Source organism: Urocitellus parryii, chromosome 6 (genome assembly GCF_045843805.1).
Source record: "Urocitellus parryii isolate mUroPar1 chromosome 6, mUroPar1.hap1, whole genome shotgun sequence".
In the NCBI taxonomy this organism is placed as follows: Eukaryota; Metazoa; Chordata; class Mammalia; order Rodentia; family Sciuridae; genus Urocitellus; species Urocitellus parryii.
In genome coordinates, this window is record NC_135536.1 from 90,989,246 (window position 1) to 91,015,888 (window position 26,643).

General features: G+C 38.7%; 1 protein-coding gene and 1 non-coding gene across 4 annotated transcripts in view; both read right to left on the bottom strand.

Annotated features, from left to right (window-relative positions):
• The window catches only part of Frmd5 (FERM domain containing 5), a 303,923-nt gene that overhangs the window by 61,169 nt on the left and 216,111 nt on the right, over positions 1-26,643 (bottom strand). The window lies entirely within an intron of this gene.
• Positions 1,588-1,694, bottom strand: LOC113186165 (U6 spliceosomal RNA). The gene has a single exon (XR_003301237.1). It is a non-coding gene; the product is annotated as a U6 spliceosomal RNA (small nuclear RNA).

The following is a 26,643-nucleotide window of genomic DNA, read 5'->3' on the forward strand; positions in this document are numbered from 1 at the left end:
CTCTACGAACTGAGCTATATCCCCAGCTCCTTCACCTCTAAGATTTTTATTCAAGAATTATATTAAGAGAATTACTGGCACTCATATATATTGTCAAATTAGCCATGCCAGCTATAAAATGTTTTCTCTTTTAAGCTGAATTCCAGAAGCTTCATTTTATTTTCTCTAACTAAGGGATATTGTTAGGAAAAGCTGGGCTTGCAGGTATAGGGGTGGAGGGAGTGAATGTTTCATTTTTGGTTCTTCTGAGTTGAATTAAATATGTTAAGTTAATAATCTTTGTTATTATGGGATGTGTTAATATGCTTTTTTTTATTTTACAGATTATGGTTGCTAGGAATTCATGATTTAAGAATTGTGAAGGTCAAGAATGTGAAATTTTAACTAATACCTGAAATGATAGCCTTGAAGATAAGAGTCCCTCATCTGCGCACTCCTTCTTTTGGAACAAGCTAGTGCAAGTGCTACTGCTGAGAGGCAGGCGGCTCAGCTGCAGCAGTCTGGAACTCATTATGAGTTTCAACACTGGCTCTTCAGTGTCTACAAGGCTCTGGAGATCTAAATTTAGGTCTACTTAATGGAATGGCTTTGCTTTAAAAAAAAATCTTCTTCCCCAAAATGCATTTAATCTTACACATTTGGAACAATGAAACTGTGTGTCCGTGATCGTTTTTTACCAAGGAGAGACAAGAAGAAGGACGGAGTTACTTAGTGATGACTTAATTTTAAATGTTTTACAATGACATAAAATACTTGTGACTTTCAATGACAACTTATAAAAATCAAAATATGAATGGGTCATGAATAAGTAGGTGTTAATAATAACAATATACTTTTGTGAACAACAGTGTTTCATAAAAGAGAGTTAAATATTAGGGATTAGGCAGATGCAGAACTTTAAGACCATGAATATTTCACATTATTTTTAATTTCCTGCTGTACTGGGCAGATTGGTATCCCCACAAATTCATGTGTACCCAAAACCTAAAAATATGATCTTCTATTTTTTTTTTTTTTTGGTACCAGGGATTGAACCCAGGGACACTTAACCACTGAGCTATATCTCCAGCACCTCCCCCTTTTTAAACATTAAAAAATTTTTTTTAGTTGTAGATGGACACAATACCTATATTTTATTTATTTATGTGGTGCTGAGAATCAAACCCAGTGCCCCACACATGCGAGGCAAGTGCTGTGCCACTGAACCACAACCTCTGCAGCCCTTTTTATTTTTTATTTATTTATTTTTTAGTCATTCAAAATTTTAATGCATGCCATGAGAAATGAACTTTTAAATCAACTTAATTTTATGGAAAATGAAACAGCAAATAAATTAGACCCCATGTTAAAACAGGAGGTCAGCTAACATCCGAACTTAAGGATATAATGGGCACAGCCAGCCATCAATTCTACAGTTTTCTTCTAAAGGGTGAAGTCTTTTGAATAGAACTTTGCTATGAGCAGTCCAGAGATCAACAGCATTTGGAAATGTTTAACAGGGATGGTGATCAGGGACTCGTTTCCTTGGTGCTGCTTTGATGATGTTGTTCACATGCAGAATCACCTCTGCTGCTTTAGCTGCACTCAGAAATACAAGTACGCTTCACGTACTTGCATGTCATCCTTGCACAGGGGCCATTCGAATCTTCTCTGAATTGTTCCAATTTTGGAATATGTGCTGCTGAAGTGAGCGCTTATTTTTTATTTTGAGTCAGGGTCTTGCTAAACTGCTTAGAGTCTTGCTAAGTTGCTGAGGCTGGCTTTGAACTTGTGATCCTCCTGCCTCAGCCTCCTGAGTTGCTGGGATTACAGGTGTGTGCCATTGTGTCTGGCTAAAATATTTTCTAATGTGGAAATGAGGTCTATGCAGGTATCATCGGTAAGATGAGGTCACACTGGATTTGGCTAGGTCTACACACCATGTAGACACAGACACGGAAAAGAAGAAACACAGTGGTGTGAAGACAGAGGCAGAGACCAAGGAATGGCAAGGACCAGTAGGTGCTAAGAAGAGGCAAGGAAGCATTTGTCCCTAGAACCCACAGAGGGAGCAGGGTCCTGCTGACACCCTGATTTCAAGTTCCCAGCCTTCAGCCCTGTGAGATGGCAAGTTTCTGTCATTTCAAGCCGCTTAGTTTGTGATAATTTTTTGTTAACGGCAGCCATAGAAAATGAATATACCTGTCTGGGAGGTGGCACACAACTGTGATCTCTGCTACTCAGAGGCCAAGGCAAGTTCATGGCCAGCCTGGGCAACTTAGTAAGGCCCTATCTCAAATAAAAAAATATAAAGGAATGTAGCTTGGTGGTACAGCACCCATGGGTTCAATCCTCAGTACTTAAGTGGGTGGATACTCCCTTCTCCTCTACTTCTGGGAATACATCCTTTATGAAATCTTTCCTCAACAAATCTGGCCATTACAACCTCTCTTTCTACTCACAGCAAGCAGACTTCTTACACTCACTTGATTGCTTCCTTATTTCTTCAATGCCACATCCCATTGGCCACTTCCCTTCCCACTCCCAAGCTGTTTAGTCAACTCTGGCTTCTTGACATTCCCTTATTCCCTAGTTCCCCACCTCTGTACCCTTGGTCATGCTACTCTTTCTGCCTGGAATAGTCTCTTCTGTCTCTACCTGAAAAATTCTAGCCAGCCTTCAACACTTAGACCATATGGTACTGATTCTATGAAACAGTCTTTTATTTCCTATCAGAATTAATTTTTCCCTTATTTATATATTATTTAAAATATTTTTTAGTTACTTATGGACCTTTACTTTTTTTATTTATATGCAGTGCTGAAAATTGAACCCAGAGCCTCACACGTGATAGGTGAACACTCTACCACTGAGCTACAACTGCAGCCCTTATATATTGTTTTATATATATAATACCACATTTTGTTACTGTTACTATTTGAACTCATAGGCTTAAGGACAAAGGCTACCTTATCTATTTATTATCTTAGTAATTTCCAAGCATACATGTTGATTTTTCTTAATTGCTATGGTATAATGAGAAGTCCTACACTAAATATTCTTTGGCATCAAATGAGGCCTGTTACTGAATGTTTCATATGTGCATGTGTTAACCTCCCAGTGACATTTGAGCTCTTCAGCACACAGCTTGCACTAAGAAAGCATTCAGTGAGCTGGCTCTGAAATGACACCCTCAAAGAATGGAGCTCTTAAGGGCTTTTGGTTGACAAAGACAAAAGTCCCAAGAACTTAATGAAAATAATGTTTTTCTAAAGAAAGTGTTCAATAAACCAATAATTAATTTTCTTGATTTTTATAATGAGATGCTACTTGGAAAAATATAAACGTTATTCCAAGTCTCAGTTATTTTAGGTGTAGTTGGGAATCAATGTCAAGTATGAATAGTTTAAAGGTCAGCCAGAGATTTGGGCAGAGTTTGGGGCTCCTCTGTCTGCCCCTCCCCTTTCTAGGATTTTCTTCCTCATGCTGCAGATCTCCTGAATGCTGGCCTCTGTGGGTTTGACAGAAACTGTAATATCTGAAAGCTTTAGCTGCCTTATATGTTACCAGACAGGACACACCCTCAAGAAAGCCATACATGACTGGGAAAGTCAGCCACTGCCATTCCTTTCTTGCAAGAGTAGACCCTACTTCAATTCTGCTTTTTAACATGTTTTAGTAGTGTTATATTTTGCCCAGTATTTATAGTTACCTGTGGAAAAGTTGGTTCAATAGGACGTACTTGGTTATTACAGAAAGCAGGAAATGCCTTCTTTAAATAGTTTGTCATTTTAAAAAAATATTTTTTTAGTTGTAGTTGGACACAATACCTTAATTTTATTTATTTTAATGTGGTGCTGAGGATCAAACCCAGGGCCACACGCATGCTAGGCCAATGCTCTACCGCTGAGCCACAACCCCAGCCCCTAAAGAGTTTGTCATTTTAAAAATAAAAATCGTTCCTTAATACAAAGAACTAGAAAGAGTATTAAAAGTCAAAGTCACAGACAGCTATAAGCAGAGGGGAACTGATTTAAACTACTGCTCAGAAGGCTTCAACTTAAATTTTAAAAACATGACATTACGGAGCTAGGGATGTGGCTCAAGCGGTAGCGTGCTCGCCTGGCATGCGTGCGGCCCGGGTTCGATCCTCAGCACCACATACAAAAAAAGATGTTGTGTCCGCCGAAAACTAAAAAAATAAATATTAAAAAAAAATTCTCTCTCTCTCTCTTAAAAAAAAAACACAAAACATGACATTATTTTTATCTAGTACATTAGAATGTCATTACAGATGAAGTAGGTACTGGGTCCCTGAGCTCGCACACAAAAAAGTGAAGCATCATGGACACACACCAGAGGCCTCCCACTCTGAACATGCTAAAGCCTCATGCAACCTGTATGATGACAGTGTAAGGGACAGGGTCACGGGGACACGCTGCATAGTAGAACAAAAATATCTTTCCAAAGTCTCATTTCCTCTGACTGCCACCCCAATCTCTCCTCCTCTCAGGTCTCCCTCTTCCGGTTCTTTCCAGTCTCCTTGCTCTCTTCTCTTTTCTTTTCTAAAGACAAAGTTCATAACTGCTCCAAATCTGCCAGCTGTATCCATCTCTCTGATCCTCATGACAAAGGCAAACTAGCCAAACCGTGCCAGTGCAGGAGCCAGCACTGTGATGTGGAGCATGATAGTAAACACTTAAAATTTGATGGTTTTCTCCTGACATATTTATGTGCTCATATACATGTGAAATAACCTAGGAAGGGAAGGCATGTGTTTCACTATGGCATTCTGAGTTCCATGTGCAAAGTGCTTCATTTACACACATGATTTCTAATAGTTTCATTTTTCGGATGAAGAACCACTTTCAGTCTCTTTACACCTCTGGGGTATCTCTAACTTAGCAGTGTAAACTGAAAACATGAAAAACATGTCTTGGAGTCTTGGGGGAGGGAGGATTGGGTTGTGTTGTTCAGGAGGGAAGTTCTGGGGTCTGGGCTGCTTGAGGGAAGGGATTTAGAGAGTCCCACTCAATAGGCAGGCTCCAGGGATGGAAGAGGTGCCGGTCTTCACCTTCCTCTCTTCCATCCCCCTTCTCCTTTTGAGGTGGTCTCATGGCTTCCCAACTGTTCCTCAAATACTCCAAGCTCATTTTTAAAAACAGACACATTCTAAATAATGGCTCAGTTAATTTATTTCCTAACGTTAATTAAAGCAGATACTTTGGAAGTCTCATAGGCAATTTTAGTCTTAAAAACACTGGGTAACACCCTTTCAAATAGTAAACTACTTCTCTCAGTTTACCCATAAGCTAAAAAAGTACAAGCTTCTAAATTATCAAACATCTTGTCAATGTGGGGTGAACTGGTCCAAAAAAAAGGGAAACAATTATCCCTACACCTATAAAAGACAACTTTTAAAGTTATGACTTGAATACAATTTAATGAATTGTATTAAACAAGCTGTTTCATTGTGTGATAGCCTTTAAGATCTGAATTTCCTAGTATAAAGGTCCTGAATAGCTCATTTTTAGCCAGTATCATACATTGGTCTAAGAGTATATGTAAGAATACTAGTTAGGAAACATATTTTTGGTAGATTACAAAAAGGCCATGCATGGCTACAAAAATTTCCATTTAATCTGTGTTTCAAACTCCATATATTTAGAAGCTATCATCACAATTTCATGTTGATAACTTTAAGTTAGGCAAAAATCAAGTTAAAACTGTCTTTCTATACACTTAAGTGTTTTAGAAAAAGTGATTTGCAAAAGAAAATCCATTTGAAATTCTAAATTTGATTTTTAAATGATTATGATTCCTGGTTTTAAGACAGTTTCAAGGAATGGAAAGGCATGAGAAACAGAAGAAAGAAAGAAAGAAAGAAAGAAAGAAAGAAAGAAAGAAAGAAAGAAAGAAAGAAGGAAGGAAGGAAGGAAGGAAGGAAGGAAGGAAGGAAGGAAGGAAGGAAGGAAGGAAGGAAGGAAGGAAAGGAAGGAAGGAAGGAAGGAAGGAGAGAAGGAGACCGGGGAAGGAGTGATTTACATCACTGACCAAGTTGGTGGCAGTCAGAAAAGCATAGGAGCAAGAAACACCCCAGGGACAGCACAGCTGCACACCAGGTCAGACAGAGAGTGCAGGGTCCTGGGAAAGCTTCAGTTTTTATAAATTCAATTCTGCTTACTAATGAGACAGAAGCAGCTGAGATGCATGAAAATTCACACATAACTCAAACCCTGCTATATTTCAAACTTCTACATTTAAAGTACTTTAAACTTTACCTTAGATGTTGGTAGAAACTAACAGGTGGCCAGGCTGACAATTTTTAAATAGCTGTCTTTGGGATTATCCTCCCATAGATGGAACGCTGAACAAGAGGGTAGGGAGGGAAGGAGAAAGGAAGCTGAGGTTGGCTGAGTGCTAACTACGAGTCAAGCACGGTGTCCTCATGGCACATGTATTCTTCCACTACCACCACACACTTAGAAGACAGGTACCGTCATCACGTCCATTACACAGATGGGAAAACCAAAGCGCAGAGGTGGGCAATTTTCTCAGTAAGAGACTGAGCTAGGAATTGAACCCAAACAGTTTATGGAACTTGAATATATAATCATTGTGTCACTGGCATTTTCCAAAATAACCCCAAACAACCAACTTGAGAAGATAAGGGGGCTGAAGGTATACTGTACTCTCACACCTGGATGCTGCCTGGGAAATCAGTTAAGATACAGCAGAAGCAGCCTTGAATCTTCAGTGTTTGTCTTCGCCACTTACCATTATTTTTAGGCAAAAGAAACAAACAATGAGCCTACCTGAAGCCATCTTTCCTTCTAAATCCAAATATGAGGAAGTTAAAGAACTAAAAATTTATTCAGATTTTTTTTCATATTAATTCCATTATATAGAATTTCTACTAAATGTCAAATACTCCTTGAGGGGAAGATTTCAGTAATTTGGTGGTTGAATCATTTAGCAATTATAAGCCTAACTTCTAAAATGGTTTCCATAAAAATAAACCATTTTTCAAAGTATACATAAATACATACACATACTAATACTCTCTCTATATATATATATCTTTAAGCCAAGTTCCCACTTTTTTTCAAGGTTCTAACTATAAGCAACCAGTTCTAAGAATTTTCAGAAAAGGACAGGCTTGTACAGTTCCTGTAACATCTCTCAGAGAAAAAGTCCTCATCCATTTTTCAGGCATGACTCATTTAAAAATTTCAGATAATATGATGAATCACACACACATCTTCTAAGGACCCTGATGGGTTGCAAATGAGATGAAATCAAAATGACCCAAATGTTCAGAGTGAGTCATCTTAGTCTTTCTTTCCTATTTGCCATTTGTCCACAGATCATTAGGTTCAAATCTCATTTTTGTGAATCAAAATCAAGAACTTAGAGAATCTTTTTAGAGGATGCTTCTGTTTCATAGCCATGGAGGCCAAGAGAAGCAAGCAGGATAGAGGGCTCCTCTGGTCTATAGGCAAAACCAGCAGGGAACTCAACAAGCCCACACACCACTCTGTGGATGGCTGGGAAAGGCTGTGCGGGCCCCCGCGAGGCACCCCAACCCCCACAGCAGTTTGCAAGTCCTAAGTGATTGTGAGTCCCCTGCACAATGGAATGAACCTTTCCTCCCTTTTAAATCAGTTTTAAGACCCTCCTTACTTTCTACCCAGATATAAAATTATTCACACATACATCTGTTTCCTACTAGACTGTAAGCATCCATCACATAGGACCCACAACCAGTCTCTCTGGAACTCATAGGACCTTGCTTGGATTATGCTAAAACAAAAAGCAAAAAATAACCTGATTTAAACAAATGGTTCTGGGAATCCAGTCTCTGAAAATCATATGCAACTCAGTGGAAACTGCAGGACTGGACAGGCACCATCTGAGCCTCAGAATGTTCACTTATACAACACTGGAGTTGTCAGATCATTGTGCGCATGTCAACGGAGTTTTCTGTAAGTCTGCTTTGTGTACTCACCAGTGTCCCTAAGGTGAAGCAGTCCGATTAGGCAATGACTGTTTAAACACACATTAATCATGCATTAGGAGTCCTAAATTGAAGAGCACAATACTCAGGAAAACACCTTGGACACAAGGCATCCATTACAGACAGAAGTGATCTCTCAAGTCCTGCTGTGTACATATTTGGAGAGTAAGTGCACTTCAGGGAGCTCCACTTGCTTAAAAAAAAAAAAAAAAAAAAAAAAGAAAGAAAGAAAAGAAAAGAAAAGATGAGAGAGGAAAAGAAGGCATTTGCATGCTCCATGGCTTGAGAGGAGCACTTGTCAGGCAGCTAGGAGCTCTGGAAGTTGTACTGCTCATCATGATGGATAAGCTGCTCAATACAAGCATGCCTCAGTTTCTCCAAGGTTTCCTTCTTCTTTCTTGGTATGCAAGAATGCTAGGGGGCTGTCCTATACATCTGAGCAGGCTGAGGGAACTCAGCTCTCCTAGGGTTGGTGCAGCTTTGAAGAAACCTATTCAGATCTCTGATGGGGCCATGAGAACTGGTTGTGTATGACAGAGGCCATGTAGGCTAGATGTGCTTCTAGAAATGGAGAGTTTTGGTGGGCTGGGGATGTGGCTCAAGCGGTAGCGCGCTCGCCTGGCATGCGTGCGGCCCGGGTTCGATCCTCAGCACCACATACCGGCAAGGATGTTGTGTCCGCCGAGAACTAGAAAATGAATATTAAAAATTCTCTCTCTCTCTCTTTCTCTCCTCTCTCACTCTCTCTTTAAAAAAAAAAAAAAAAAGAGTTTTGGTGGGTTAAGGCAGGAAGCAGAATGTGACCAAGGAGGGACATATGCCTCCTCTTATAAATCCTAAATCCATTGCCATTCTCCTTAAGAAAAGGGAGCAGAACCTACTCTGGGAAGAGCTTTGTTTCACATCTATTTAAAACATGCATTCACATAGATGAACACACATGTGTAAACCACACTAGGATAAAAATTATGACAGTTCTTTGGGGGAGATGATTCTGTATCCTCAGTTATGTCAAGCATGCTTGAACATATATACATACACACACAGTCATTCCTTTGAGCAGGTTACATTAAGAGAGGTATCAGCTGATATCTTATATCTACTGTTTCACCCGAGGCTCCTAAATGATGCAGGCAGAGGTCATGCTCCTATTAGACAGATTCAAGTCCCTAGTGTGAGCTCAGCTTGGGACTTGGAATCCTGAGACAATGATGATAACTTCAACCACAGGGCACAGCTGGGACATCCTTACCAGTGACAGCAATCTCCAGATTCTCAAATGGTTTACTCCAGCTGCCTTGCTCAGCTGTTTTAACAAAAGAGAGAGAAGCTGGGTGTTTAACAGTTGAATGCTTTCCTCTCCATTGTTTTGGTATTTTTATTACAGGCAAAGTGACACTGACTTTTAACAACAGCAATACAGACTCTTCAATATAATGTCCTTCATATAAACAGAGGTTGATTAATCTTGATTTCTGTCCTTTAAACACTGAATGAGCTCAGATAAAATCCAGGTGGGACAGTCTGAAGACCTACGGAGGAAAAGCACCTTCCAAATGTGTAGTGGCATGTGCTTGTTGTCCCAACTACTCAGGAGGCCAAGTTGGGAAAATTACTTGAGCCCAGGTGTTCAAGACCAGCCTGAGCAACATAGCCAGATCCCATCTAGAAACAAAAATAAAAAAGTAAAAAAGTGTAGTATTATGATTACATGTACCAGAATGCATAGACCCAGGTGCAGTGGCATGTGCCTGTAACTCCAGCAACTCAGGAAGCTAAGACAGGAGGGCTGGGGTTGTGGCTCAGTGGTGGAGCACTTGCCTAGCATGTGTGAGGCACTGGGTTTGATTCTCAGCACCACACATAAATAAATGAATAAAATAGAGATCCAGCAGCATCTAAAAAAAGAAATTAAAAAAAAAGGTTGGTGATGTAGCTCAGTGATAGAGTGCCCTTGTGATCAATTCCTAGTACTGCCCACCCCAACCCCCCTTAAAAAAAAAAAAAGAAAAAATAAGAGGATTAGAAGAAAATAAGACTAAATAATAATAACATCAGTGTACTAAGGTGCTAAAGTTAGGTCAAGAAGATTTTTCTCTTAGTTTCTAAATGTTCCATGATGTAATATTTTTGTAATAAAAATATTTCATAAATAATTTATGATGCTCTTAAGCTTTAAATATTAAAGTTTGTGCTCTGGATAATTAAAAATGGATTGAATCCTCCACAAATGAGATGTGATAGGGTCTGTGAAAACACACCATCCATAGAAAATGGTCAGGGTGTATTAGGTATTTTGCCCTCAGTGCTTTTGAGGTTACAAGGTTGCCAGGTCAGCAAACTATTTAGAATGTCTCTTATCTGTTGTGGGGAGAGATATTCAGTATAGCTAAATAGACTATTCAGGGGCTGGGGTTGTGGCTCAGTGGTAGAGCCCTTGCCTAGCATGTGTGAGGCACTGGGTTCAATCCTCAGCACCACATAAAAAAATAAACAAATAAAATAAAGTTATTGTGTCCATCTACAACTAAAAATATTTTTAAAAAGAGGCAATTCACATACCATCAACAAAACAACCTTATGGTAAAAAAGGCTGTGCCTACTATTTCTTTTAAAATAAAAGAACAACAAATTCTACTCTGCTTGGCCGCTCACCCACCTTGGGTGAAAGACTATGTTCAACTGAAGTCCACAGGGACACATTCTTCTGGGCTTGAGTCTGTGCATGCATCTGTATGTTTCAGAGTTGCCATGTGGTCAGACTGCCACAGAGTGTCCCAACCAAGCTGGCCAAGTGGCTCTCCCAGGAGGGGTAAAAATCAAAGAGCAATCTGCTCTGCACAGCGAGCAACTTCCTCACCAGGTGGGAAAATCTGGATCTGCCCCATAATGACTTCTTATCATGCCCCACATAAGCAAATCCTGCACTAAATATATATTCCAAATACATTATATCAGGAAGCCAGACAACACCAGTATTTATGCTCAGGCCAATGTTCTATTACATGGATTATAGTCAACGGGTATAAAGTGAATATTCTCTACCACAACTCAATTGTTCCTTATACAGTTTTAATGAGATTCCACCCAGTGTCACAGCAGTACTTATGTAATTACTCTATATAACTTTGCCAGCAAGGAGGGAATAAAATCTCCTTATCAGGATACTGCAAACTACTAAAACCTCGGCAGACTATCTCCCTTGGTGCACTGCTGCATTTTAGATAGTCTGGGAGCCCAGCCATCATGCAGAGGATACGCTTGGGTGACTGAGGCTTTGGCACTGCAGACTTGCACCCAGGGATGAGCGCTGAACTCTCTTGAGATTTCTCAAGAAAATGGTACCTGAAAAAAAATGGGGGGAGCCTGCAGCTTCTGAGTTGGGACCACTTTAGCTGGAATGGCCAAAGGGACATGTGTGGCTAGTGTGCAGTCATGTGGGCAGCTTGCAGGCAGACTCAGTCATTGGCTACGGAAGGCAGCTTTGCTGGGAACCTTGGACAATTCATCCAGGAGAACACAGGAGAAGAGGGGGGATGGAGACAAAAATAGTTTGTTTGGTTCCTTGAGGAAAACTGTAGGTCAGCAGAAAGTAGAATAAAGGAAAAAAAAAAAAAAGCCCAGCTGAGAAAGAAGTTAAATCTGTTCTTGAGTAGTCATCTAAATTAGGAAGATGGGCCTCAGCCCTCCTGCTGGGGGACCAGTTCCAATGGGGCTTTGTTCCATGTTTCTCTAAGAATGACTTTCTTCTCTACTTGTAATCCTGCTTTTGATTGTAGGAAGAAGCAACCCAGAGCTTCCCCAGGGATATAAAACACAAGACCACAGACCAGACTTCCCTACCAGGCTTGTCCAGTGAAGGAATTTAATTAAGAGGACACACAGCACAGTCTCAGCATCTGAGGAAGAGTTCTCAGAGCTTTGCACAGAAATGCCAAGGTGGAGTATGGAGGAGGGGAAAGGACCACGGCATTAAAAGTCTTTACTAGCAGGCATGGTGGTGCACGCCTGTAATTCCAGTGGTTGGAGGCTAAGGCAGAAGGATCAAGAGTTTGAGGCCAGCCTCAGCAACTTAGTGAGGCCCTAAGCAAATTAGCATGACTCTGTCTTAAAGTATAAAAAAAGGGCTGGGGATATGGCTCAGTGTTCCTAGGTTCAATCCTCAGTACCAAAAAAAAAAAAAAAAAAAAAAAAAGTCCTTGCTGCCTCCTTTCTGGAACTCCCCCCATGGTAGCATACTCATTTTCTCCTTTCTGGAACTCCCCCCATGGTAGCATACTCATTTTCTATGGTTTGGATACAGTAGGGTCAGCTTCCAATTGTGCCCACTTTTCTGCCATACGTGCAGCATCATAAGGGTCTTGCCAGAAACCAAAAAATGCTGGTGCTATGCTCTTGGACTTCTCAACTATGAATAAACTTCATTTCTTTATAAAACTCCAGGTATTATGTTACAGCAACCAAAAACAGACTAAGATACCATCCTTCACCGATGGCCCAGTCCTTGGTGATGGAGGAGGAAGGTGGTGGTGGGGGGAGGGCAGAATTAGGGAGCAAGTATCACTATTACTCCAAAACCAAAAGATCAGCAATGAAAAGAAGGCTTGGTCAGTCAGCAGTAGGAAAACACAAATTGAGAATTTATATTCTTACATTCTACTCAGCTGCAACTGTTCTATATAGTCAACTTTCATAGACTGTATTGCTCAGTAAACCTTGCAGATACTTTTTCACTGTTTACTGTATCTGCCCCTCACAATCACTTCCCTTACAACAACAATAACCTCACGCCTTAGCTGTAATTTACACTCCTTGTGTAAACAGAAAGAACACTTAGCAAGTTTCCATGTTGTACCTTTCATTGTTACTTCCACAAGTGGTATTATTTGCACTGAGGTGTGTTAACGGGGAAGATTCCAGTAATGACAATACTTAGCACATCTTAACCCTTCAAAGGGTATTCTCAGCTCTTATGTAATTTGACAGCCTCAGACACAAAATTCACAGGGACCAGTATGATGGGTACTCTTTTTATCTGACAAATGAGCAAAAAAATAACTCACAGATGTTGACTGACTTGCCTAAAGTTTATGGCACAGTTGGAACCTGTTCCCAGGTTTCTTGAAACTTACCTAAGCACTCATTCTATGCAAAAGTTCTGTGCTACCTGGGTGGAATGATCATTACAAAGGAAATTTGGCACAGCTGAGTTGCACATGATGGCAACACAGCTCCTCAGCCAAGTGTTGTCAGTGCCCAGACTCAATGCAGAATCATCAGGAAAAGAGCTATTCAGTTTGTGCACTTCTCATCCCTTCCTGCTCTCATGCTGTCACTGGAGACTGGCAAAGAACTGCACAGACTGTGAGCCAGAGCATTCGTCTGGGTCAGACGCCTCTGTCTACACTCACTCTGGAGATAGAGCCTGCTAAGAGGGATGAGGCCTGAAGCAGATGGGCAAGTTCATTGCTGCTCTGGGCACTATCCCTGGGCCACTGTGGCACCGTGGGACGGTGACTCAAAGGTTACATTTATAGACTCCAAATTATTCAGTTGCTTCTATGTGCTTCCCTACCCCTAATACAGGGGCTGAGTGAGGGAACAAAGTAAGAGTGGGGGAGGGCAAAGTCAGATGAGTAATATTGAAGAGTAGGCATAAGAATGACTCAACCAAGGTAAATGGGGTTGCCTTTTACTTGCCCCAACACCATCCCAAAATTCGTGGGTGATAATGTGTGTAGGGGGAAGGAGTTGACTCATCCTGGCTCACCATATCTGAACAACTACTATGACATTTTACTTTGCAACTATGACATTTCTGTAGCAAATCTTTCTACAGTTTGGCACTTGCAACATCCACCTTCTCTTGACTTTGAGAAATAGCCTTGTCTAATGGGATGAGAGGGAGCACTCCATGCCCTTTAACAAGACTGATCCCACCATCTTAGGCCTGCAAGGCCCAAGGTGAAACTCAAGTCTTCATGGAGTTTTTTTTTTGGTGCTGGGATTGAACCTAGGGGTGCTCTGCCACTGACCTACATTTTTATTTTGAGACAAGATCTCACTAAGGTCTTTGCGAAGGCTGACCTCAAACTTGAGATCTTCTTGCCTAGCCTCCTGAGTAGCAGGGATTATAATTGTGCGTCACTAGGCCTGGCAGCTGCTTGCTTCATTTTTTTTTCAAATATTTATTTATTTTTTAGTTATTGGCGGACACAACATCTTTGTTTGTATGTGGTGCTGGAGGATTGAACCCGGGCCGCACGCATGCCAGGCGAGCGCGCTACCGCTTGAGCCACATCCCCAGCCCTGCTTGCTTCATTTTTGAGAAGGGTCTCACTATGTTGTCCAAGATGGGCTACTATTTTTATTCCTTCCAACTAGCCATATTGCCTTCCTTTCAATGCTCAAAGCATTCATCTCTAATCTCATCTTTTTTTTTGTATTTTTTTTAGTTGTCATGGAATTAATGCCTTTATTTGTTTTTATGTGGTGCTAGGATCAAACCCAGTGCCTCATACTTGCAAGGCAAGTGCTCTACCATTGAATTACAACTCCAGCCCTCAAGTCTTTTTTTATGAGATATTTGTGTAGTTGGCTCATTCTCTCAAAGCCCTTTTTAGAGTATGCTCCTTGAGGACAAGGACTGTTTCCCACTCATTGTTTAGCCACCCAATCCCTAGCAATAATGCCCTGACCAGAATGAGTACTCCATAAACACATAAACACATGGAGCACATCAATAGATGTGAGTTACTTTCCTCCTGAATTCTGTGTTGGGCCTCTCACAGTGCCTCTGTGTATTCTTCCCTGCAGTCTTGATCACCGCCAAGAGTATCCATCACAACTGCAGAGACAAAACCTTCATCTCTCAAAGGTGTGATCTAAGAAAGTTGGATAAACTGTGAGGTCAAATTATTGAGGTTTCAGCTAGTTCTAAAACTCTATGATTCGAAAATGTTGACTAAACAAAAACAAGAGGTTAGTAAATTTGGAGGGGGAAGAATAAATATTGAAATAACGAATAAATAAAAAGGCAGTTTGGCTTGTTGTAGTCTCAGGAAAAATGCCAAATATTCAGGGAAGGCTTTCTGGGGATGATACAATTTAAGATGCTCTAAGAATAATAGGAAGAACATTTTGTAAATAAGATAGTGTATTTCTAGGGTAAGAGAGAGAGGTTTAGAAAATACCCAGATCAATTGAACATACCATTTAAGTAAATCTGACAAGGACAGTATAGTAATGGCAATGAGACAGTCTGAAACAATTAACAATCTGAGGAGATCGTGAGCACAACGGCTATCTACGTAGGCGGATGTGTACTTAATGTACAGGCTCTGGAATTAGATGAGTATGGAATCTTGGCTGCCATGCTTACTAGCTATGCGACCCTAAAACAAGTCAATTAACCTCTGTGAGTCTTAGTTTCATCTGTACATCATGAAGATACACATGCATCTTCATGTGAGATTAAATGAGACAAATGATATAAAGTGCCTAGTATTAGCACCTAGTACCCTTCATTTAACAACTATTTATTGAGTACCTCTATGTGCTAGATAACAAGCTAAGTATGTCACACAGTAAATAATCAGAAAATGGGAGGTGATTATAATTATTCTTATCTAAAGGGACCATGCCTCCTATTCCTACATCCTTCACAGTAAATCAAGCCTCTTTTCATTCTGCAACTTAGAAGAAATGGCAGTTCACCATATATGAGATTACATTTATTTGTCTTTGGTTTATTTTGGCAAAACAAAACAAAATTTGTCTTCAGCTTTAGGTGCAATGAAAATGCAAATTAAAGAATAAGAATTTTCTCAAAGACTCAACTCTCTAACAGGACATATCCTTTGTGCACAGCAGGGTAGTCAAAATGCCAGAGATTTCTCCCTACCCTTGGAAAGTTCATTTCTTGATATGGGCCCAAAGAGACATCTTGAAAGAGACACGCATGGGTTACATGTCCCCTCTCTAGGGATAGTCTTCTCCCATGGATGTAAAACAGGCTTTGGCAGCTGCTCAGTATCATTAGACCAAGGGCAAGTCAACTGCTCTCTCAGGCTTAAAATAAAGTTTTCATCTCAAACCAGAAATTCTGAGCATTTGACCAAGAAAACAAAGCCAAACGGAGATCTAGTTGTCATGAGGAATTTCTTGTTGATCATGTAAGGTTGCTATAATGAACACCTGAAAGTTTGATTTGTAAGGATATACAATATTATACAGAAATTGATGAAAGGTATCTGCTTTGTAAAAAGGTTCATTTTTTTTTGTGTGTATGTATATTATTAAACCATCCAACCAGAATGAAGTTTGTTTTTGTTAAGCATATAACTAACTTATTAATAGATTTTATACATAACCAACCTCTGGGGAAATATATATTATCCTCCTATAAATCTTTTCTATGTTGTACATTTTCCAGTGGGTTGTCTCTTGAGTATGTCACAAGGATGAAATAGAATCTTCAGAGATAGGTTTCCTGGGGCATGGTCCTTTCTTTGGTGGCCCAAGAGAACCAAAGTGTTTTCAGAATTTCAGATGGATAACTGAGGATCTGTTTGGGGTTTAGGTATTGGTGGGAAGTTTCCCACAAATAAGTCAAAGACATGAGGCTAAGTAACCAGTACATGCAAACAATGACTATTTAGAAAATCACTCATAGCTATAATTATCAAGTCCTGCATAAGAAGGAGGATTAGTAGTGAGGCTCACACTCACTATTTCACCAAGTAATTTGAATATGATTTCATCACACTTAGAGTAGATCCATTTCCAAACGAATGCTTGGTTTTCTCTAATCCTGTTTATTCTTAATTGACACAAGACTCTCTAGGCAGGATAAGGTATTATCTCTCATAAATTTATAAACCTTCACAAAGGAAATTACTTTGGGGAAATTACTTCAAATGTCAAATAACTCAAGGGACTTAATCTTGGAATTTATGTTTCTATTTTTAATGTTTTAATCCAGACACAATTTTTTTCCCTTAAGTACCTTCAAGTATTGAAGGTGCTAAATCAGCTCTCACACAAACAGCTCATCAGAAAGGAAATGAGAACTTTCTTTCTCATTTACTTCCTTTAAATCCAGCTATTTTGTGGGGAGATATTAAAATAAATAAATAAAACCAAACTAATTAGAATGCACGTGATGTGAGATGACATATTTTTTGCTCCAAAGTTCTCAACATCTTGCTTATTTAGAAACATCTGCTCAAAGAAGAAAAATAAATTGAATGGAGAAATCTAAAAAAAAAAAAACAGTCAGTCTGTGACCCTGTTCCTGGGTCATTTGTCAACTAAAACAATTCTAAAATATATTTGCTTATGTTAGTGTTCTTTAGCCTTAACTTTGTAACATTCTGAAGCATCAAACAAAATCAATTTTATACTATTTTCTTAAAAAGCTGATTTGTATTCCACACATGCAAATCAATAAATATAATTCATTATATAAACAGAATTAAGGACAAAAATCAGTCATCTCAATAGATGAAGACTAAGCTTTCGACAAAATTCAGCACATTTATGATAAAAACACTTAAGAAACTAGGGATGGAAGAAACTTACTCAACATCATAAAGGCTATATACAACAAATCTAAAGCCAACATCATAGTAAATGGAGAAAACCTTGAAAGCATTTCTTTCTAAAATCTGGAACAAGACAAGGATGTCTGCTCTTACACTTGTATTCAATATAGTACTTAAAATTCTAGCCAGATCAATTAGGCAAGAGAAGAAATAAAAGGGATAAAAATAGGAGTCAAAATACCAATGATATTATTTTTCTTTTTTTTGGGGGGGGGGTTACCAGGGATTAAACTCAGGGCACTTGATCACTGAGCCACATCCCTAACCCTATTTTGTATTTTATTTAAAGACAGGATCTCACTGAGTTGATGCGCCTCACTTTTGTTGACGCTGGCTTTGATCCTCCTGCCTCAGCCTCCTGAGCTGCTGGAATTACAGGCATTAGCCACTGCTTGGGTCACCAATGATATTCTTTACAGAAGTAGGAAAAAAATCCTAAAATACTGGAATAATAAAAGACCCAGAATAGTCAAAGCAGTTTTAAGTTAAAAAAAAATGCAGTAGGCATCACAATACCCAACTCAAATTATAGTATAGAGCTATAGTAACAAAAACTGCATGGTACAGATGCACAGACCAATGGAACAAAATAGAAGACACAGAGATAAATCCCACACATCTACCTGATCCTTGACAAAGGTACCAAAAACATTCGTTGGAGAAAAGATAGTCTTTTAAACAAATGGTGCTGGAAAAACTGAGATTAGATCCCATCCTGTACAAAAGTCAACTCAAAATGGATCAGAGATCTAGGGGGTAGATCAGAAACTTTGTAGCTGCTGGAAGGAAATGTAAGGTCAATACTCCAACACATAGGCACAGGTAATGACTTTCTTAATATGACCTGTAAAGCTCAGGAAATACTAGGAAGAATTGATAAAGGGGATGGCATCAAATTATAGGCTCCTGCACAGCAAATAAGAGCATGAAAAGAGTATCTACAGAATGGGAGAAAAATCTTTGCTAGCTACTCTTCTGATGGAGGATTAATATCCAGACCATATAAAGAACTAAAAAACTTAACACACAAAAACAAAAACAAATAACCAAATTAATAAATGGGCAAATGAACAGACACTTTTCAAAAGAGGGAAAACAACAGCCAAAAATATAGACATTCAACATTTTTGGCAATTAGGGAAATACAAATCAAAACTACACTGAGATTTCATCTCACTCCAGTTAGAATGACAGTCATCAAGAATACAAATAATAATAAATAATTAAGATAATGTGGGGGGAAAAGAAGACTTTTACATTGTTACTGGGACTGTAAATCAGAATAACCACTATAGAAAACAGTACGGAGGTTCCTCAAAAGACTAGGAATGGAACCCCCATATGACCCAGCTATACCACTCCTCAGTATTTATCCTACAGAATTAAAGTCGCATACTATAGTGGTACATGCACACCTATGTTTATAATATGCACACCTATGTTTATAGCACAGTCCACAATAGCCAAATTATGAAACAAGCCTAGGTGTCTGTTAATGGAATAAATGGATAAAGAAAATATGGTATATATACACAACAGAGTTTTATTCAGCCATAAAGAATGATATTATCTCATTTGCATGAAAATGCATGGAACTTGAGAGCATTATGTTAAGTGAAATAAACCACTCAGGAAGACAAGGGTTGTATGTTTCCTCTCTTGTGTGGAAGCTGGAGAGAACAACAACAACAACAAGGTGTATATGTGGCATCTCATGAAAATAGAAGGGAGACCCTTAGAGAATAAGAAAGGACCAGGGGGAGGGAGGAAGAGAGGGAAAGGAGAGATACCAGGAATGACATTTTGACTAAACCATATTGTTACATTGTATGCATGTGTGAATATATAACAATGAATCCCACTATTATGAATAATGTACTGATAAAAATATGGGGAAAAATCAGTTCATATGTTTTATAATTTGCAAAGTGCATATTCACAAAAGCTCAGAAACCTAACAATTATTCTTTACCTTTTTTTTGGTAACAAACATGAAAACTGAATGAGGTCACGTGCCAGTTATTAAGGTATTTGGGATAATTCCTACTTAGGTGACCAGATAATGTCAAGCAGGGGCTAATGTCCAGGTTCTCCACTCCAAACCCTTTACTCTCTGCACTCCTGCTCAAGAAGGCATTCAGGCATTTGTGTCACCTGACTTGGTTTTTCTCTCAGTAAATGCATCCCAAAACTGAAGTCACACCCCAATGATGTGTGGTGAAAGCATTATCACTTTGATTTTGAATGTTGTGCTCTAGAAAAGCAGCCTTTTTAATCAGTCTCTTGCTGGTGTGGCACATGCCGTAATCCCAGTGACTCAGGAGGCTGAGGCCCTAAGCAATTTAGTGAGGCCCCGTGTCTCAAAAATAAAAATAAAAAACAGTCTGGGGATATGGGTCAGTGGTTAAGCACCCCTGGGTTTAATCCCCAGTACAACAAACACACACAAACAGCCTTTTTTTTATTGATTATTAATTCAACTAGTAGTTTGCTTTGATTCCTAATAATTTTTCCTGTGTTGGTTTTGGCTAGGAAGCAAGTCAGCAAATCCTTGCCTATGTACTTAATTGACTTTTCTTCCTAAACACAGACATACACTATGCTTATTTAATTTTATCTCATTCTCATATAACACCACAAGGTGTATGTTATATTGGCCTACTTCTACGAATGGAGAAACTGGGCCTCAGAGAGGTTAAGTAGGTACCTATCAAATAATTTGTGATTATTTCTAGAGTGTATCTAAGAGAATTCAAATTTTGTTTTTCAGGTTTCTCTTGGTTCCATTAATGACACAATGTGTATTCCTTTTTCTTAAGTCAATTAAAGAAACACTAAATGTCACACCAAAGAATGACTCACTTGTGCATACACTAGGACCCAGATTATTAGAAAAATCGCTCATGCTGGATTCATGACTAACAGAGGAAATTGGCACAAAGGTGATGAATGACTTTGTCCTGGGGACTCTCATGTCTTTGAGTACCGCCAGTGGGCCCAGGTCTAAAGGTGAGCAAAAATAATCTAGGAAGGGAATAAAAAACCAACCAAAAAAACAAGAAAGTTGAAAGAAATAGGAGGAAGAAGGAGGAGAGATTTCTGCTGCCTCTGGAAGGCAAATCTTCTTTAAGGAAGCTTTATGTTAAGCTGCTTTAGGTTCCACACTCAGTTCTTACTGGTATCAACTCTGCTGGAGCTCCCGTTCCTTCCCATGTGGTGGTCCATGTCACTATAGTTACTAAATAACTGACTCCATAGAAACAGAGACATTCTGGCATTCACCTTTGTGCCTCTGTGGCCATTGGTATCACTCCTGCTCACACCTGGCACACCAGCAACACTGACATCAACTCCCTTGTCCACCCTTTGAACAGAGCAGAAAAAGAGGCTTCCCCTTGCTCCATACAGAGCCCAACCCTGCCCTGCCCCTGGCCACCACTACCGTGCTTTCTCACAAAGTCAAACAACCTCTAGTGACTACTTATGTAAGAAGTCCTCTTCCTTGGGCCTCCTAGCTCCCTGTCTCCATTCCTCTACACAGAGCCATCTGTTAACCAAGGAATCAACATCAAAACATTCTTTGATGAGTCACAATTAATGACAAGTACAATGTGAGTACTGCCAGAATGATAAATTTAACACTACTCAAATATGCATCATGGGCTAAATAAAGAGCCTTTTAGGGTTTGAAAATGAAATATTTTAAGGTTTTAAAAAAACTGCTTGGCTTTAAAAATAAACCAAATACAGTCTTGGTAGATCCAAAGAAATCAAATGGAATTGAGGTAGTGTTAGCAAAGCTGACATTATGTGCCTGCAAATAATCACAATTGACTTTAATAGTTGATATAGAAAACTTTCAAATACAGGAGTGAACACAATGAGCAGCAAGATGAGACATGACAGCTCTGACTCCAGCTCTGACTCCATCAACTACTTTGTGCCTCTAGACTAGATCATTACCAGAGTCTTAGCTTTTTGGATTCTAAGAGGACTCCATTGCAGTAATGTTTTCTGTGTTGAGATTTCTGGTATCTCTGAGACTTTTCTGGACATTCTTCCTTGTTAAAGACTAGAAAATGCAGTGAGTAGATTTTGTCTTCCATTTAATGGGTCATGATTGCAAGGCCTCTTGTGTGATATGACTGAAAGATCAACTTCTTGTATTCATACTCCTTAAGCTTATTCAGTGAAATGATTGAATTTTAAAAAATGAGATTCATATAAGGGCTGGAGTTGTGGCTCAATGGTAGAGCACTTGCCTGGCATGTGTGGGGCCCTGAGTTCAATCCTCAGCACCGCATATAAATAAATAAAAGATTCATTTACAACTAAAAAAGAAAAAAAATATATATATATATATTAAAAAATCCTTTTAAAAATGAGATCCATATAATGGAAACCAACCAACACTCTCCTTAGGGTTTTGCAATCAATAAAAGATAAATAAGAAACAGCTTAGTGATAATGGGAAGTGGAAAAACAAATGTCATTTGGAATTTGAGTCCCTTGTGTGACTTAATACTGAGTAGCAAAAGTAAACGAGGTGAATTCTAATCTTATGCTTGAACAAAGCTGTATAGAAATATAGTTCTAAAAGCATGTATGAGAGCCTAGGGGTTGTGGCTCAGTGGCAGAGCACTTGCTTATTAGCATGTTGAGGCACTGAGTTTGATCCTCAGTATTACATAAAAATAAATAAATAAAATAAAGGTATGTGTCCATTTACAACTAAAAAAATGTTTGATTGTAACTAAGGCTTTTGTGGCTATTATTTCTGATTATCTTCTTTTTCAATCTTAAAAATAATAACACATTACATATTGTAATGAATGACCATCATGATAGAATCCTTACACAGCCAGGTTTTTTTGACTTAGGCATTAGATTTTTGCCTCTTTCACATGCCAATGCTTTTTCTTATGTGTAAGCAAGCACATATCCAGAAACCTTCCCTCAGAGGAGAGGAGATATTACCTAGCGGCCAATTCCAGGTGATGATGATTCTCCTTGGACTCTGTGTTCCACCTAAGTTTAGGTCCTCAAGTATTGACAACACTGTACTTTATGATTGAAGTCCTTTTATATCGTTGCTTTGGGTCTTATCTAGAAGAAGCAACCTTGGATCACCAAATAAATGATAACGTGATGATTTATAGCCCATAGTTCAGAAGACTCAGTGCTGGCAAACTCAACATAACTGTGTGCAGAAGACTGCAGGAGAACTAAGCATAATCAGCTGCTGTGAAATAAATAGCAAGAAAAGAAAGAGGACATGACTGAGCTGTGGTTTGGACTGAGGAGAGCTCCAAAGAAGTACCAAGGGGTGGCACCAAGTATAGAAAGAGTTGAATAATGGCCTGGGGACCATTAAATTGACAACTAGGAATTCCACTTATTTTTAGCTTACAACCCTTTTGGGCTAAAGATACATAAGAGCAAACACAGAGTATGGAGGCAGAGAGAAGTGGAAAGAGACTTTTCCTGATTCTGTTTTATATTTACTGCATTCTAACCCCCAAGGATTAGATAAAACTGTGGTCACTCACTCTGACAACCTGTCAAAACCACATGATGTGCACTAAAATAATAATATCTGCCTTTTATTTATGCCAACCAGGCTCTATGCATCCATTATGCCTAACTGTGCAAAATAAGAATTACAATGGCATTTCCATTTGATGATTGAGGAATCTAAGGAACAAAGAGGTCAAATAAATTGCCAGCTCCATAGCTTATGATCTATGTTGGGTTTGAATCCAGGTCTGTGTAGCATCCAAGGCTGAACATAACTTCCCACTATGCCACTCTATATGATACTGTGTAAAATTAATTTTTAAAGAAGTTGCTCTTTAACTTGCAAAGAAGGACAAATGAAGGTAGTATTAATGTACTAAATAAGGCTATCATGGATCATAAAATTCTAACTCAGTTAAGGTAATATTTCCCTATAAATGTTAATCAAAGTGCCTGTTGGGCACAAATTACTTGAGACAGAAAGATACACAAGTCATAATTCTTGCCTTTTTTTTAAATTTGTATTTTTTGATACTGGGGATCTAGTCTAGGAGTGCTTTTTCACTGAGCTACATCCCCAATCTTTTTTATTTTTAATTTTTGAGATAGGGTTGCTAAGGCTGGCCTTGAACTTATAATCCTCCTTCCTCAGCCTCTGGAGTCACTGGGATTACAGTTGTGTGCTGCTATGACTGGCTTATAATGATTGCCTTTTAATAACTTATCACCTATTTGGACAGACTAGGAAACAAGTAACAGTAGTGAAAATTGTTTAATATAGTAATAAAAGTAATATCACAAGAGTACTTAATTAATTACCAAATCAGACATATTTAAGACTGAGAAAAAGGAGATGTTATATGACCTAGAAAGGTTTAGGAAGATTTCCTAAATGAGGAGGAGGGATGAAGGTTGATTCTTTTTTTTTAAAAAATATTTATTTTTTAGGTGTAGATGGACACAACACAACACCTTTTTTTTTTTTTAATTTTTAATATTTATTTTTTAGTTCTCGGCGGACACAACATCTTTGTTGGTATGTGGTGCTGAGGATCGAACCCGGGCCGCACGCATGCCAGGCAATCGCGCTACCACTTGAGCCACATCCCCAGCCCCTGAAGGTTGATTCTTAGAGACTGATAAAATCTTGACAGGAGGAAAAGGGGTACTGCATTCCAAGGGGAGATATGGAGAACAAAAACATCAGGGAGAAAGCCTGTGCTCTGGAGCAAAGGTTTGTGAATATGAGTGGTTATGAGGTAGTTGGAAAGGTATTAGAGAAATAAACATTGGTAACTTTGAGGGTGGACTGAGTAAATTGGGTCCAATTCCTGGGCAGTGGGGATCCAAGAATGTTTTTGAGCAAGGGAGACACATGATCCAAGTATAGTTCTAGGAAGATCTTCCTGGGGCTGGGGATGTTTCTTAGTGGTAGAGCACTTCCTAGTGTGCACAAGGCCCTGGGTTCAATGCCCAGCATACCCTCTCCTTCCTCTATGTGCAAAAAAGATTTTTCTAGTAGTGGTTAGCAAAGAGTTTGAAGAGGGGCAGAGGCAAGGGAGGAGGAACAGTTAGGAACTGACTATAGAAGCAGCTCAGATATCCAACAGAAACAAAGGAAAAGAAACTATTTCAAAGGGAAAGAAATCTATTTCAGTTTCATTCTGATGCTGTAGAATTGGAAAAATACTGAATTATTTCTGGTTGCAACTGGTTTAAGTGTATATTTAGGGAAAATAAAGCACAAAGAACTTTGGATAGTTTATAGTTCAGTTAAATTTTTTTTTAACTTTATGGTCTTGTATCATTTTATGGGTTTGCATAGTACCTTCAGAAACAGTCATTCATTATCCTCCTAATACCCCATGAGATAGATAAGTCTGGCCTTGTTTTCACTTTTCAGATGTTGAAACTGAAATTTAAAGACCTGTAGTAACAAGGTCACACTGTTATTCCATTTTAAGACTGAGATATGTGTGTGTGTGTGTGTGTGTGTGTGTGTGTGTATACCCATATTCCAGGCATTTGCTATTTACCACACTAATCTCAGAAAGTGGAGGATTTTTTTTCCCTTTTTTGTGGGGTTGGAGGGGGGAAGGCATCATTTTTAGTTTTTCCATAGAAAATTTAAAACATACACAAAAGTAGAGAGAAGAATATAATGGGCCTGTCACTCAGCTTCAAAAGTGATAAACTTACAACCAATCTTGTGTCATACGTACCCTGCCACCCCCAATCATTTGAAGTAAGCCATCCAAATCATATCATGATTCTTTAAAGTTTAAAGCCCAGATGATATTTTTAAGAACTCAAAATTGGTTGTACGCCTTACGAATGGATGTTTCCTATTTTTAGCTTTAATTGAAAAGCTGAGGAGGATGGATGCTGCCCTGCAGAGCACTCCTTTTCTTTATCAAGATGTGAGAAAGTGGGAAGCAAAACAATTGACCCCCTTTCTCAGGAGAATTTCCTGGGAATTTCTTTTTTTTTCTTTTCAATCTACCTCTAGTATGTTAAAAATGAAATACATTTCTTTTGTTCTCCTGACTCCTATTTCTTTTTTCCAAGCTGGAAGGCTGACAGTCATTTTTGTATGTGAGGTGTGGTAGCTTTCCTAAAGGTGGTTTTAATGGAAAGCCTTGTGTCTGTTATTCTACTGTGTATGAATGTGTATGGAATATGGAGGACAGTATCACTGGCTAACGGACATCATTTCTCTCTCTATACTCAGAAAAAAAGCTACATTCTTGTGTTTAACAAGCTTTTCCCTCAAAGTACATGTATGAAGACACAAATTGGTGTGAATATATTTTGTATACAACCAGAGATATGAAAATTGTGCTATATATGTGTAATAAGAATTGTAATGCATTCTGCTGTTTTATATATAAATAAAAACTTTAAAAAAGCAAGCTTTTCTTTCATTGCAAAAAGACTTTTTTTTGCTAAGAATACCATCATTTCACCATCACTTATTCTCACATTGCTTAGGAAATAAACTATCTAGAATTTTCAGGTTTAATAATAGAAAAACACTAAAAAATCTTCTTTTTTTGGGGGGGTACTGGCAATTGAACTCAGGGACACTTGACCACTGAGTCATATCCCTAAACCTATTTTGTATTTTATTTAGAGACAGGATCTCACTGAGTTGCTTAGCACCTTGCTTTTGCTGCTGCTGGCTTTGAACTCAAGATCCACCTGTCTCAGCCTCCTGAGCACATATGCCACTGCTGAAAAAAATCTTTGTTTTTATCAAAATCCTATATATTATCTTTTTTTAAAAAAATTATGCTTACTTCATGGAACATAATATTTTACAGAGTGAGACAGGACTATGGGTGAATGAGGAGTGATTATATCTAGAGGCTTTAATACATATTTAGAGGGAGGGATAATATAGTTTGTTACAAGCATCTCAAAGAGAGATTTAAATTGCCTCAATTCTTTAATCATTGAAAATTTTATAGCAGATTAATTCATTCCTTTGATCATTCATCAACAAATATTTACTCAACACTAAGT